The sequence below is a fragment of the Sinohyriopsis cumingii genome, unplaced genomic scaffold (genome assembly GCF_028554795.1).
Source record: "Sinohyriopsis cumingii isolate HCF-2022 unplaced genomic scaffold, ASM2855479v2 utg000646l, whole genome shotgun sequence".
Lineage (NCBI taxonomy): Eukaryota > Metazoa > Mollusca > Bivalvia > Unionida > Unionidae > Sinohyriopsis > Sinohyriopsis cumingii.
In genome coordinates, this window is record NW_028315921.1 from 835735 (window position 1) to 851409 (window position 15675).

General features: G+C 35.6%; 2 non-coding genes across 2 annotated transcripts; both read right to left on the reverse strand.

Moving 5' to 3' along the window:
- Nucleotides 1-6766: 6766 nt before the first annotated feature.
- Nucleotides 6767-6848, reverse strand: Trnas-gcu (transfer RNA serine (anticodon GCU)). Its single transcript has one exon. It is a non-coding gene; the product is annotated as a tRNA-Ser (tRNA).
- A 7614-nt stretch (nucleotides 6849-14462) lies between these two features.
- Nucleotides 14463-14544, reverse strand: Trnas-gcu (transfer RNA serine (anticodon GCU)). Its single transcript has one exon. It is a non-coding gene; the product is annotated as a tRNA-Ser (tRNA).
- Between the last annotated feature and the right edge of the window lie 1131 nt (nucleotides 14545-15675).

Genomic DNA, 15675 nt, shown 5'->3' on the forward strand with positions numbered 1-15675 from the left:
TCAGGCACAAAAATATAAATAAAAGGCACATTCAGTAAATATGTATCTGATTTCATATATAAAATGTGGGTCAATGTAATTTACTTTTCACGCTTCAATGACGGCTTTTTTGGTGCGAATTTGGACCTTCTACACCGTTCTAGCAATAATAAAATGTCAAATGTACATGCAGCTAAAGTGAAATATAACAAAAGGTCAAGGTAACATTACTTTCACCCTTAAGCCATGTATTTTGTTGAGATCCTATATAGAAGTTGATACATGCATGTAAAATATTAAGTTCTTTTCTTTGGCACTGTATCAATTATTGTAGAGAATTTAAAGGTACAGAAAACAATTTGTCAAGGACATGATACAAGCAAAAGAAAAACAATGTGGCATGTAATGATATAGCATTGGAACGTTCGACAGTGATCAGGTGGACAAGCCTCCCCGTGTTTCCCACCCCACCGCCGGCATCACCCTTCCCCACCCCCAGACAAAAATGAGTGTTTGTCTCCCTGGCCCTCACTAGCTGCTAAATCCCACAGTCAGCTTGCGGTCTTCTTTGCGCTCCCTGTGAAAAATACATACTGAACCACCCCTGCGATCCCACCCAAAAGTGCCGAAAAGTTTTGACCTCTGACATGACATTGCCATATTAAAAATGGAATTTATTTTGTTTCAATTTTTCGTTAATCCGTACAATATGTGCTCTTAAAAGGCAAATTTACACATTTCCAGTGATTACATGTTTCCAAACTTGATATCCTGCTCCGGAAGGAAACGGAGGCTGGTTCTCGAAAATTAAACTTTAGATGAGCCTGTAAAATAATTGTGGTGTATATGAATAGAGGTCATACAATTTGCTATCAATTTTGGGATACATAGTATTTCTTCAATTGGTCACGGTGGGGTTTGATTCTTTTGTGTCATTCTAAAGGTATACTTTCTATTATACAATTGTAAGTTTTCTGTATTTTTCGCTTTGATCTCAGGATTTGATTCACAAACAACGTCCTAAACACAAACAATTCCTGATTTTATAAGTTATGTGAACATGAATATTTTCCAACCACATGAATTATCAGAATTTAAAATGAGAGGTTGTTCAAATACAGCCAGAAACATCGATATTCATGTTGACATTATATCAAATGTGTTCCCATGCACAAAAACATTTGTCTGTGAAACATATGGAGGACATTTAAGTGCTGCTTATTTAAGGACATGAAAAATAAGTCCCTTTCAACTTCATATTTAGAACAGTAGATAAACAGTTATCAAGGGTATAAGAATAATAATAATAATAATAATAATAATAATAATAATAATAATAATAATAAATTAAGAAGAATGGCACATTTGGTTGTGAAAGTCCCATCTGATATATGCTCCTTAGTAAAACGCAATCCTCCTTTCGGATTCGCCATTTATTCAATTGTTGCAGGAGGGGGTCAATCGCTTTTCTTTTGTCGAACCAAGGGAGGCAACTAATGGAACTAGAACGTTCATTATAAACAATTGATTAGGTAGTCAACTAATGCAGCTAAGAGGTTAGTGTTGTTGTTTCCATAAAATGTTTTACCGGGGTGTACTAGACTTTATGACTGCCTTAAATCCCAAACACGCCCATATATCATTGTCATAAATAAGATGTATCAATTATTTTCTACTACTCGATATCGGATTATTTTAAACAAGGAAATGTGTCTTTCTCAATGAAACAATATGTGACTTTGCATAATCCGATCGAGAGCTATCTGCAATGTGTTGTTCGATTCAAGCTACCCTGTCTATAATTACGGCAAATTGGACATTCAGTTATTTGTGAGACGCATTGACATCGAAAGACAAACTGACTGAAGAGAGTTTTGGAGTATGAATCTCTGGTCACAAGAAATCTACGTCAGCGCGGAATGAATAGATGTGATCATGTGACTAGCTTTAGAAATACGCCCTACCTATGCTTAGGACATAACAACTTTCACGATCCAATCAGTCAACGAAAAAACAAAATGTCTTTCTATGTAGTTGTGCCGAAAGTTTCAAATTTGTATGAGGTTACGTTGCCAAATAAAGAGTATAATCTAAAGTGGAATTGGCAGTGATAACTATGACTGTACTTCCTCATATTCTGACACTATTATTGTATAAATACGTCGCCTACCTGCACACGTTTCCGACGAAGAGATAGGTATCAAGATAAGAGAATACGGAGTGGAATTCCTATCTCCCATTCAGGATAGATACTACCCTAGAAATCGTGTGACAGACGTGACGCATTTTTGTTTTGGATATTTAATTTTGATTGTTTGTTATTTTTTAAATATTTATTATTTGTTATTTCATGTTTTATTTCGTATTCTAGAGAAATTATTTGTTACATTTTACAATACTTGCTGGTTTTACATCTTTTCTATTACTTAGGTTAAGAACATAGATTTGTAATATTATGTAAAATACAGTTTTCCAAAAGAGATAAAATCTTAGCCCTACAGTCGGAAGCATCAAACTGTAAGTGACCATTAGTTCGTTAAGTTATTGCATGATAATCAAGTAAAGGTGCGCTCTTTTTGTCTTGACCCGGGTCGCATGATGACAGATTGCACAGATTTCGTGTGCCACAAGTGTTGGAAACAGCGTCATGTTCCTAGGAAGTACAAAAGGCCAAGCTCTGACAATTGTGGAAATTTTCTTTATTTGTGTTCATGTGGGAAATATGACTTAAGAAATACAACTGCCTAAAGATGTTACATGCTAAATGATTAAATTGAAGAAATTAATTACCGAATTGCTGACGTTGCCACAAAGGAAGATAGATTGGGGATTCAAGTTGTAGAAGATGATGAACACGAGGTTGATGAAGTAATACAGGGTGCAGATGGTGAAGAAAGAGGTGATGAAACTGATCAAGAAAAAGCTTTTCACAGAGTCAACCATTCATACTGGTATCTCTTTTACGACAATTCGGGTTTGGTGACAGTTTTATTTAATGGATACAAATATTTTATATTGAAATTAGAAACAGTGTTAAATGCATTTAATGAAAGCCTTTTCAATTAAACATTCAGTCCTCCAAAGTTGCCCTATACTAACTATACTATATTTATTTGAAGCGGAACATTTAGGGCTCGCTATAATTATAAATTATTATGTCAATGTTGCTCTATTTCTATTGTCTAGCAGTACAAGTAAAGTCTTTCAACATGCCGATGGTACAACCATGACATTAGCAAAGAAAGAATCTATTAATCAATCATTTATTGTACTTGGTTTATATTGTAAAGGATCTGGTTCAAAAGGGAATAAAGAAAACAAACGGAACTTTTATTTAATTCATCAGGCAGTCTCTGTTGAATTCTGCAGACAGCTCCAATTTCAACATTGTGATCACGTTATCTTAATTTTGGGAACTAGTGCTGGAGCTCAGTTAGAATAACACTTTGTCTAAAATTAAAACTTATTACACAGAGGTGATACTAAATTGTATGACTTCTGTTCATGTATAGCACAAATGTTTTACTCGCTTTTAAGTAGCTTGATTGTCCGTAAACCAGCCGCTGTTTCCTTTTGGAGTAGGGTATTTTGTTTTGGAAACATTTACTCACTAGAAAAAATACATTTGCCACTCTAGTATCACCCTTAACGTTCAACTGGTATTATATATAGCATTACCGATAGAGAACAGCCTTATCAGAGAGAAGTTTTAATCGGAAAGAATGGTGTTAGATGCACACTGCATTTAACACTGTCTTTAATATCGGCTGAATAAAAATTTGACCAAATCCAAAATTTATGTGAATGAGACAAACTTTTGACTCTGTCAAAAACGTTGCTTTTATCAATTTTTAAGGTATATCCCTCGATGTTGTCCCTCTAGGTCATAGCAATGACATCTCCTACAGTGAATGCTGTATCAGCAATATCCCTTCAAATTATAGAGCATGTCTGAATTAGAGGCATAATTTTGGGTAATACCCATTTCAAACCATGAGCCATAACCCTCGTCAAAATAGTATCATCTACATTAAATAGTCTCATAGGTCGCCAATATTTCCAGCTTCTTTAGTCGCTCTTGGTGTTGTAAAAAATGATATTGTATCAAATCTCACTGTCCATGACGTAATTGATTCCTTGTTAACGATCTGAAGAAGACAAAATCTCTAACAGGTTATCATATTCATAATTTAAAACGTTGTAAAATACAACTACTTTATCGATTTAACCAGACCAAAATATCTAATTTTAGACATTATATTTATAGCTGCATGTATTTTATCAACCCTTGTATGACCCTACTCAAATACGTATCATCAGCAGGTACGGATGAATTTACCAAGATTAAAACTGATTCTTTACAACTCTCATCAACTGTGTTCGATAATTACAAAATACAATAAAACTTATAAATGCATTTTAATATTTGATTTTCATTTGAAACAAGTGAGCCAAAGTCATCAATGGATTCATTAATAACATTTTGCTTTTGTTGATATTTTTCAGGATTTGGAAAGTATTTGCTATTTGCGTCACTTTCAATCACCAAACTGGATTAAAATCTCGGTATAACACCTCAAAACAATTTTATTTCTTAGTCACTTCATTGTTGTTCGAGTTCTTCCTATGTATTGATATCAAATGAATCTTTAGCGGTAAATTTTACAGAAAATAGAATCATTTTGTCTTGACATCTATACAATTCTTGGAAACTTTCTTTCTTTCTCTTCGTACTGTATAGGAGCGAGAATTCTTACTTTTATATTTTGCATTATCCACTAAGTGAGTTGTTCACTAAAATATTTTACTCTTTCCCTCAATAATAATAGATTTCACTCTACATACCTATTCATCATTACAAACATTATCTAATTTAAGTAAGTGCCTAATTTCTTCGTTGCATGTAGTTATTTTAGGATCGATCTCATAATGATGTACATGCATAACAAAATATTTTGCATACCAATATATAATTTGGAGGAATTTAAGATATAATCCATCCTGCACTGCCATAGTTCGCATAGTACCATTCTCTCTTGATCTCCAAAGATCGTAAATATTGCTATCAACTGTAATTATGAAGCTCTCGAATAGCAATATCATCGATACGTATGTGTTTGTTATGTTGATCAATTGCAGCTATTGTAACCACCTACCAAGGTAGTGCTATAACTCGTATTGGTCTCCACAATTGTTGCACACGGTATTAGTGGATCAGATACAGTTTTATATGCAACGTTCACTCCATAAAGTCGGCCTTTGGATATAACTTCTAGAAACCTAAGATCGTTGTGTTCACCGAAAAGTCGTCTGACTACAAACGAAACAAGTGAAAATGGTTCTTGGATTTTGAGAGTGCTCCAGAAACAGCAGTTATGTAGACATTTTGGTGTTAACGTGTCTAAGTATAGCAGATTATATACAAAACTTAAAGAGGTTAAAGATAAACTTGCAAGTACGTTATTGGTTTTATTAATATTGGAGTACACAGGTATGGAATTAGTCGGCTCACAAATTATATTTTCCATGAAACTACCGCGATTCCATGAACGTTGTATTATTGTGAAACTTAATTTAACCCTAGCCCTCAGAATATAAGTGAACTGGAGAGAGTCCATTGCTTGTGCGCTATACATCTGGAAGGTATTACGTTCACATGTTCATACTTTATGTACCTGTGTACCTTTTAGAAGAAGAAATAAGTAGAAATTAGAAAGAATATGAAGAGGAATATCTATACCCCGGTCAACATAGACACCAATCTGATAAAATCAGATCTCCGCTGTCCTACGTGAAGATGTGACGACGACCACTGAAGAATGACATTCAGGTGACCATTAAATTAGCCAATGGAAATGCAACTTTCAAAAAATCTGAAAGTGAATCAAATCGTTCGATACACATTCATCCTTTTCACCCACGGTGCTCTTTCTCAAAACGCAAAGATATTAGACCTCATCTGACTGGTTGATAAAATTAGCAATTATGGTAATAGCATAGGTACCAGAATATGCCTTCTAAGCGATCGCTGTCAGATCTTCATTTGGTAACAGCGGAGATCTGATTTTAATCAGTTTGGTACACAGGTACTTAAAGTATGAACAGGTGAAAGGACAGCTACATAAACGAACATTTTCCCCGTCATTTCTTCTACACTTCTGATAACATCAGTTTCTTTGACCTTCTTAACATTAACCGCAATTGTAGATTGTTGTCCAAGACTATCCGAGTATACAAACGTACAGTCTCCTGTTACTTAAAATTTGACCATCGTTTTAATGGGTATTACACACACTTCTAGTAAACAGACACATACGCGTGTGCTTTGGTTCCGTTTTGGAATTTTGGAAACAACTCACCCCTTACCCTCCCAAACCTTAACTTGATCCCTTTTGCCTTGCTCGCAACCCTAAATGTTTCTGCTAATCGGCCGATTCGCGGCATTGATATTTGGCTACACTTCCCGCATGCATGTTAGCACTACTGGGACTTTATTTCAATGCCAAGAAATGTTGTTGTTTTTTTTTTCTCCTGTGGGAGATAAAATGTTCCACACGCACAAAAAGTACAACTCGATTATAAATATGCAGCCGGAACAGGTCAATACACAAACCTGTCACAAACATGCACAAAACGTCAGTCCATTCAAGACACAAACCACCAAAAAAAATCATGGAGACATCATTAGGCGTGTTTTCTTTCTGACGTGACGATATCACATTACAATATTGATGAATACGGTTTGTAGTCATAACTAAAAGTTCTACACATCAGATAAAATGTATATCGACGAAGATGGGATTCGAACCCACGCGGGGAGACCCCAATGGATTAGCAGTCCATCGCCTTAACCACTCGGCCACCTCGTCCGGTGTATTTTGATGAGTACACTATTTATGTAGGGAGTGATCTATAGCTACCTGGCCTAAACCACACACAACTTTTGTCTGATATTCACGATTCAATATGTCTTTTTCAGACAGAAAAAAATTCTAACCATCGAACCATCCTAGCTCTAACTGATGTGCACATAAAGAACCTAGTGCATGATATTCTTTTAAAGAAGAAATATATATCTTCAGGTAAATTAAAACAATTCTCCTGGCTGGGAGAAAACTCAACATTACCCACCTACCCACCCAATAAACAGAAACAAATACATGGTCGGTCCCTTAGTGAGCAAGCATGTTCATATCAATGGATTGTTAGGCAAGGGAAAAAACTCGTACGAACATTCGTTGTAGTCATCTCTTCGGTAAGTATTACATCAGATAAGTGAATATCAGTTCCATTTTTTTTTAAAGTTATAAAAATCAATGTTTTCTAACAGCAGAGCCGAGTGGCCGAGTGGTCTAAAGCGCTCTCCGTCACGGATCACTGCCATCTCACCTCTGTCTGCGTGGGTTCGAGTCTCGGGCTCGGCCAGTGTGGACATGTGAGAAAGCTTGCCGGTAGCTTCTCGTGGGTCGGTGGTTCTTTCCGGGGTTTTCCCGGGTTCTTCCTCCACCATTAATACTGGCCGCCATGTATAGCCTATCTTGTGTTGAAAAATGGCGTTAAACCCTATAACAACAACAATAACAACTAACAGCAGAGTGGCGCAGTGGAAGCGTGCTGGGCCCATAACCCAGAGGTCCGTGGATCGAAACCACGCTCTGCTAATCACTTTTATTTGGTTTTTGTTTTTTGTTTTTAATTTTAAATTCATAACATCAAATTATCATTTATCTTCAGGCACAAAAATATAAATAAAAGGCACATTCAGTAAATATGTATCTGATTTCATATATAAAATGTGGGTCAATGTAATTTACTTTTCACGCTTCAATGACGGCTTTTTTTGGTGCTAATTTGGACCTTCTACACCGTTCTAGCAATAATAAAATGTCAAATGTACATGCAGCTAAAGTGAAATAGAACAAAAGGTCAAGGTAACATTACTTTCACCCTTAAGCCATGTATTTTGTTGAGATCCTATATAGAAGTTGATACATGCATGTAAAATATTAAGTTCTTTTCTTTGGCACTGTATCAATTATTGTAGAGAATTTAAAGGTACAGAAAACAATTTGTCAAGGACATGATACAAGCAAAAGAAAAACAATGTGGCATGTAATGATATAGCATTGGAACGTTCGACAGTGATCAGGTGGACAAGCCTCCCCGTGTTTCCCACCCCACCGCCGGCATCACCCTTCCCCACCCCCAGACAAAAATGAGTGTTTGTCTCCCTGGCCCTCACTAGCTGCTAAATCCCACAGTCAGCTTGCGGTCTTCTTTGCGCTCCCTGTGAAAAATACATACTGAACCACCCCTGCGATCCCACCCAAAAGTGCCGAAAAGTTTTGACCTCTGACATGACATTGCCATATTAAAAATGGAATTTATTTTGTTTCAATTTTTCGTTAATCCATACAATATGTGCTCTTAAAAGGCAAATTTACACATTTCCAGTGATTACATGTTTCCAAACTTGATATCCTGCTCCGGAAGGAAACGGAGGCTGGTTCTCGAAAATTAAACTTTAGATGAGCCTGTAAAATAATTGTGGTGTATATGAATAGAGGTCATACAATTTGCTATCAATTTTGGGATATATAGTATTTCTTCAATTGGTCACGGTGGGGTTTGATTCTTTTGTGTCATTCTAAAGGTATACTTTCTATTATACAATTGTAAGTTTTCTGTATTTTTCGCTTTGATCTCAGGATTTGATTCACAAACAACGTCCTAAACACAAACAATTCCTGCCTTTATAAGTTATGTGAACATGAATATTTTACAACCACATGAATTATCAGAATTTAAAAAGAGAGGTTGTTCAAATACAGCCAGAAACATCGATATTCATGTTGACATTATATCAAATTTGTTCCCATGCACAAAAACATTTGTCTGTGAAACATATGGAGGACATTTAAGTGCTGCTTATTTAAGGACATGAAAAATAAGTCCCTTTCAACTTCATATTTAGAACAGTAGATCAACAGTTATCAAGAGTATAATAATAATAATAATAATAATAATAATAATAATAAATTAAGAAGAATGGCACATTTGGTTGTGAAAGTCCCATCTGATATATGCTCCTTAGTAAAACGCAATCCTCCTTTCGGATTCGCCATTTATTCAATTGTTGCAGGAGGGGGTCAATCGTTTTTCTTTTGTCGAACCAAGGGAGGCAACTAATGGAACTAGAACGTTCATTATAAACAATTGATTAGGTAGTCAACTAATGCAACTAAGAGGTTAGTGTTGTTGTTTCCATAAAATGTTTTACCGGGGTGTACTAGACTTTATGACTGCCTTAAATCCCAAACACGCCCATATATCATTGTTATAAATAAGATGTATCAATTATTTTCTGCTACTCGATATCGGATTATTTTAAACAAGGAAATGTGTCTTTCTCAATGAAACAATATGTGACTTTGCATAATCCGATCGAGAGCTATCTGCAATGTGTTGTTCGATTCAAGCTACCCTGTCTATAATTACGGCAAATTGGACATTCAGTTATTTGTGAGACGCATTGACATCGAAAGACAAACTGACTGAAGAGAGTTTTGGAGTATGAATCTCTGGTCACAAGAAATCTACGTCAGCGCGGAATGAATAGATGTGATCATGTGACTAGCTTTAGAAATACGCCCTACCTATGCTTAGGACATAACAACTTTCACGATCCAATCAGTCAACGAAATAACAAAATGTCTTTCTATGTAGTTGTGCCGAAAGTTTCAAATTTGTATGAGGTTACGTTGCCAAATAAAGAGTATAATCTAAAGTGGAATTGGCAGTGATAACTATGACTGTACTTCCCCATATTCTGACACTATTACTGTGTAAATACCTCGCCTACCTGCACACGTTTCCGACGAAGAGATAGGTATCAAGATAAGAGAATACGGAGTGGAATTCCTATCTCCCATTCAGGATAGATACTACCCTAGAAATCGTGTGACAGACGTGACGCATTTTTGTTTTGGATATTTAATTTTGATTGTTTGTTATTTTTTAAATATTTATTATTTGTTATTTCATGTTTTATTTCGTATTCTAGAGAAATTATTTGTTACATTTTACAATACTTGCTGGTTTTACATCTTTTCTAGTACTTAGGTTAAGAACATAGATTTGTAATATTATGTAAAATACAGTTTTCCAAAAGAGATAAAATCTTAGCCCTACAGTCGGAAGCATCAAACTGTAAGTGACCATTAGTTCGTTAAGTTATTGCATGATAATCAAGTAAAGGTGCGCTCTTTTTGTCTTGACCCGGGTCGCATGATGACAGATTGCACAGATTTCGTGTGCCACAAGTGTTGGAAACAGCGTCATGTTCCTAGGAAGTACAAAAGGCAAAGCTCTGACAATTGTGGAAATTTTCTTTATTTGTGTTCATGTGGGAAATATGACTTAAGAAATACAACTGCCTAAAGATGTTACATGCTAAATGATTAAATTGAAGAAATTAATTACCGAATTGCTAACGTTGCCACAAAGGAAGATAGATTGGGGATTCAAGTTGTAGAAGATGATGAACACGAGGTTGATGAAGTAATACAGGGTGCAGATGGTGAAGAAAGAGGTGATGAAACTGATCAAGAAAAAGCTTTTCACAGAGTCAACCATTCATACTGGTATCTCTTTTACGACAATTCGGGTTTGGTGACAGTTTTATTTAATGGATACAAATATTTTATATTGAAATTAGAAACAGTGTTAAATGCATTTAATGAAAGCCTTTTCAATTAAACATTCAGTCCTCCAAAGTTGCCCTATACTAACTATACTATATTTATTTGAAGCGGAACATTTAGGGCTCGCTATAATTATAAATTATTATGTCAATGTTGCTCTATTTCTATTGTCTAGCAGTACAAGTAAAGTCTTTCAACATGCCGATGGTACAACCATGACATTAGCAAAGAAAGAATCTATTAATCAATCATTTATTGTACTTGGTTTATATTGTAAAGGATCTGGTTCAAAAGGGAATAAAGAAAACAAACGGAACTTTTATTTAATTCATCAGGCAGTCTCTGTTGAATTCTGCAGACAGCTCCAATTTCAACATTGTGATCACGTTATCTTAATTTTGGGAACTAGTGCTGGAGCTCAGTTAGAATAACACTTTGTCTAAAATTAAAACTTATTACACAGAGGTGATACTAAATTGTATGACTTCTGTTCATGTATAGCACAAATGTTTTACTCGCTTTTAAGTAGCTTGATTTTCCGTAAACCAGCCGCTGTTTCCTTTTGGAGTAGGGTATTTTGTTTTGGAAACATTTACTCACTAGAAAAAATACATTTGCCACTCTAGTATCACCCTTAACGTTCAACTGGTATTATATATAGCATTACCGATAGAGAACAGCCTTATCAGAGAGAAGTTTTAATTGGAAAGAATGGTGTTAGATGCACACTGCATTTAACACTGTCTTTAATATCGGCTGAATAAAAATTTGACCAAATCCAAAATTTATGTGAATGAGACAAACTTTTGACTCTGTCAAAAACGTTGCTTTTATCAATTTTTAAGGTATATCCCTCGATGTTGTCCCTCTAGGTCATAGCAATGACATCTCCTACAGTGAATGTTGTATCAGCAATATCCCTTCAAACTATAGAGCATGTCTGAATTAGAGGCATAATTTTGGGTAATACCCATTTCAAACCATGAGCCATAACCCTCGTCAAAATAGTATCATCTACATTAAATAGTCTCATAGGTCGCCAATATTTCCAGCTTCTTTAGTCGCTCTTGGTGTTGTAAAAAATGATATTGTATCAAATCTCACTGTCCATGACGTAATTGATTCCTTGTTAACGATCTGAAGAAGAAAAAATCTCTAACAGGTTATCATATTCATAATTTAAAACGTTGTAAAATACAACTACTTTATCGATTTAACCAGACCAAAATATCTAATTTTAGACATTATATTTATAGCTGCATGTATTTTATCAACCCTTGTATGACAATACTCAAATACGTATCATCAGCAGGTACGGATGAATTTACCAAGATTAAAACTGATTCTTTACAACTCTCATCATCTGTGCTCGATAATTACAAAATACAATAAAACTTATAAATGTATTTTAATATTTGATTTTCATTTGAAACAAGTGAGCCAAAGTCATCAATGGATTCATTAATAACATTTCGCTTTTGTTGATATTTTTCAGGATTTTTTTATAAAGTATTTGCTATTTGCGTCACTTTCAATCACCAAACTGGATTAAAATCTCGGTATAACACCTCAAAACAATTTTATTTCTTAGTCACTTCATTGTTGTTCGAGTTCTTCCTATGTATTGATATCAAATGAATCTTTAGCGGTAAATTTTACAGAAAATAGAATCATTTTGTCTTGACATCTATACAATTCTTGGAAACTTTCTTTCTTTCTCTTCGTACTGTATAGGAGCGAGAATTCTTACTTTTATATTTTGCATTATCCACTAAGTGAGTTGTTCACTAAAATATTTTACTCTTTCCCTCAATAATAATAGATTTCACTCTACATACCTATTCATCATTACAAACATTATCTAATTTAAGTAAGTGCCTAATTTCTTCGTTGCATGTAGTTATTTTAGGATCGATCTCATAATGATGTACATGCATAACAAAATATTTTGCATACCAATATATAATTTGGAGGAATTTAAGATATAATCCATCCTGCACTGCCATAGTTCGCATAGTACCATTCTCTCTTGATCTCCAAAGATCGTAAATATTGCTATCAACTGTAATTATGAAGCTCTCGAATAGCAATATCATCGATACGTATGTGTTTGTTATGTTGATCAATTGCAGCTATTGTAACCACCTACCAAGGTAGTGCTATAACTCGTATTGGTCTCCACAATTGTTGCACACGGTATTAGTGGATCAGATACAGTTTTATATGCAACGTTCACTCCATAAAGTCGGCCTTTGGATATAACTTCTAGAAACCTAAGATCGTTGTGTTCACCGAAAAGTCGTCTGACTACAAACGAAACAAGTGAAAATGGTTCTTGGATTTTGAGAGTGCTCCAGAAACAGCAGTTATGTAGACATTTTGGTGTTAACGTGTCTAAGTATAGCAGATTATATACAAAACTTAAAGAGGTTAAAGATAAACTTGCAAGTACGTTATTGGTTTTATTAATATTGGAGTACACAGGTATGGAATTAGTCGGCTCACAAATTATATTTTCCATGAAACTACCGCGATTCCATGAACGTTGTATTATTGTGAAACTTAATTTAACCCTAGCCCTCAGAATATAAGTGAACTGGAGAGAGTCCATTGCTTGTGCGCTATACATCTGGAAGGTATTACGTTCACATGTTCATACTTTATGTACCTGTGTACCTTTTAGAAGAAGAAATAAGTAGAAATTAGAAAGAATATGAAGAGGAATATCTATACCCCGGTCAACATAGACACCAATCTGATAAAATCAGATCTCCGCTGTCCTACGTGAAGATGTGACGACGACCACTGAAGAATGACATTCAGGTGACCATTAAATTAGTCAATGGAAATGCAACTTTCAAAAAATCTGAAAGTGAATCAAATCGTTCGATACACATTCATCCTTTTCACCCACGGTGCTCTTTCTCAAAACGCAAAGATATTAGACCTCATCTGACTGGTTGATAAAATTAGCAATTATGGTAATAGCATAGGTACCAGAATATGCCTTCTAAGCGATCGCTGTCAGATCTTCATTTGGTAACAGCGGAGATCTGATTTTAATCAGTTTGGTACACAGGTACTTAAAGTATGAACAGGTGAAAGGACAGCTACATAAACGAACATTTTCCCCGTCATTTCTTCTACACTTCTGATAACATCAGTTTCTTTGACCTTCTTAACATTAACCGCAATTGTAGATTGTTGTCCAAGACTATCCGAGTATACAAACGTACAGTCTCCTGTTACTTAAAATTTGACCATCGTTTTAATGGGTATTACACACACTTCTAGTAAACAGACACATACGCGTGTGCTTTGGTGCCGTTTTGGAATTTTGGAAACAACTCACCCCTTACCCTCCCAAACCTTAACTTGATCCCTTTTGCCTTGCTCGCAACCCTAAATGTTTCTGCTAATCGGCCGATTCGCGGCATTGATATTTGGCTACACTTCCCGCATGCATGTTAGCACTACTGGGACTTTATTTCAATGCCAAGAAATGTTGTTGTTTTTTTTTTCTCCTGTGGGAGATAAAATGTTCCACACGCACAAAAAGTACAACTCGATTATAAATATGCAGCCGGAACAGGTCAATACACAAACCTGTCACAAACATGCACAAAACGTCAGTCCATTCAAGACACAAACCACCAAAAAAAATCATGGAGACATCATTAGGCGTGTTTTCTTTCTGACGTGACGATATCACATTACAATATTGATGAATACGGTTTGTAGTCATAACTAAAAGTTCTACACATCAGATAAAATGTATATCGACGAAGATGGGATTCGAACCCACGCGGGGAGACCCCAATGGATTAGCAGTCCATCGCCTTAACCACTCGGCCACCTCGTCCGGTGTATTTTGATGAGTACACTATTTATGTAGGGAGTGATCTATAGCTACCTGGCCTAAACCACACACAACTTTTGTCTGATATTCACGATTCAATATGTCTTTTTCAGACAGAAAAAAATTCTAACCATCGAACCATCCTAGCTCTAACTGATGTGCACATAAAGAACCTAGTGCATGATATTCTTTTAAAGAAGAAATATATATCTTCAGGTAAATTAAAACAATTCTCCTGGCTGGGAGAAAACTCAACATTACCCACCTACCCACCCAATAAACAGAAACAAATACATGGTCGGTCCCTTAGTGAGCAAGCATGTTCATATCAATGGATTGTTAGGCAAGGGAAAAAACTCGTACGAACATTCGTTGTATTCATCTCTTCGGTAAGTATTACATCAGATAAGTGAATATCAGTTCCATTTTTTTTTAAAGTTATAAAAATCAATGTTTTCTAACAGCAGAGCCGAGTGGCCGAGTGGTCTAAAGCGCTCTCCGTCACGGATCACTGCCATCTCACCTCTGTCTGCGTGGGTTCGAGTCTCGGGCTCGGCCAGTGTGGACATGTGAGAAAGCTTGCCGGTAGCTTCTCGTGGGTCGGTGGTTCTTTCCGGGGTTTTCCCGGGTTCTTCCTCCACCATTAATACTGGCCGCCATGTATAGCCTATCTTGTGTTGAAAAATGGCGTTAAACCCTATAACAACAACAATAACAACTAACAGCAGAGTGGCGCAGTGGAAGCGTGCTGGGCCCATAACCCAGAGGTCCGTGGATCGAAACCACGCTCTGCTAATCACTTTTATTTGGTTTTTGTTTTTTGTTTTTAATTTTAAATTCATAACATCAAATTATCATTTATCTTCAGGCACAAAAATATAAATAAAAGGCACATTCAGTAAATATGTATCTGATTTCATATATAAAATGTGGGTCAATGTAATTTACTTTTCACGCTTCAATGACGGCTTTTTTGGTGCTAATTTGGACCTTCTACACCGTTCTAGCAATAATAAAATGTCAAATGTACATGCAGCTAAAGTGAAATAGAACAAAAGGTCAAGGTAACATTACTTTCACCCTTAAGCCATGTATTTTGTTGAGATCCTATATAGAAGTTGATACATGCATGTA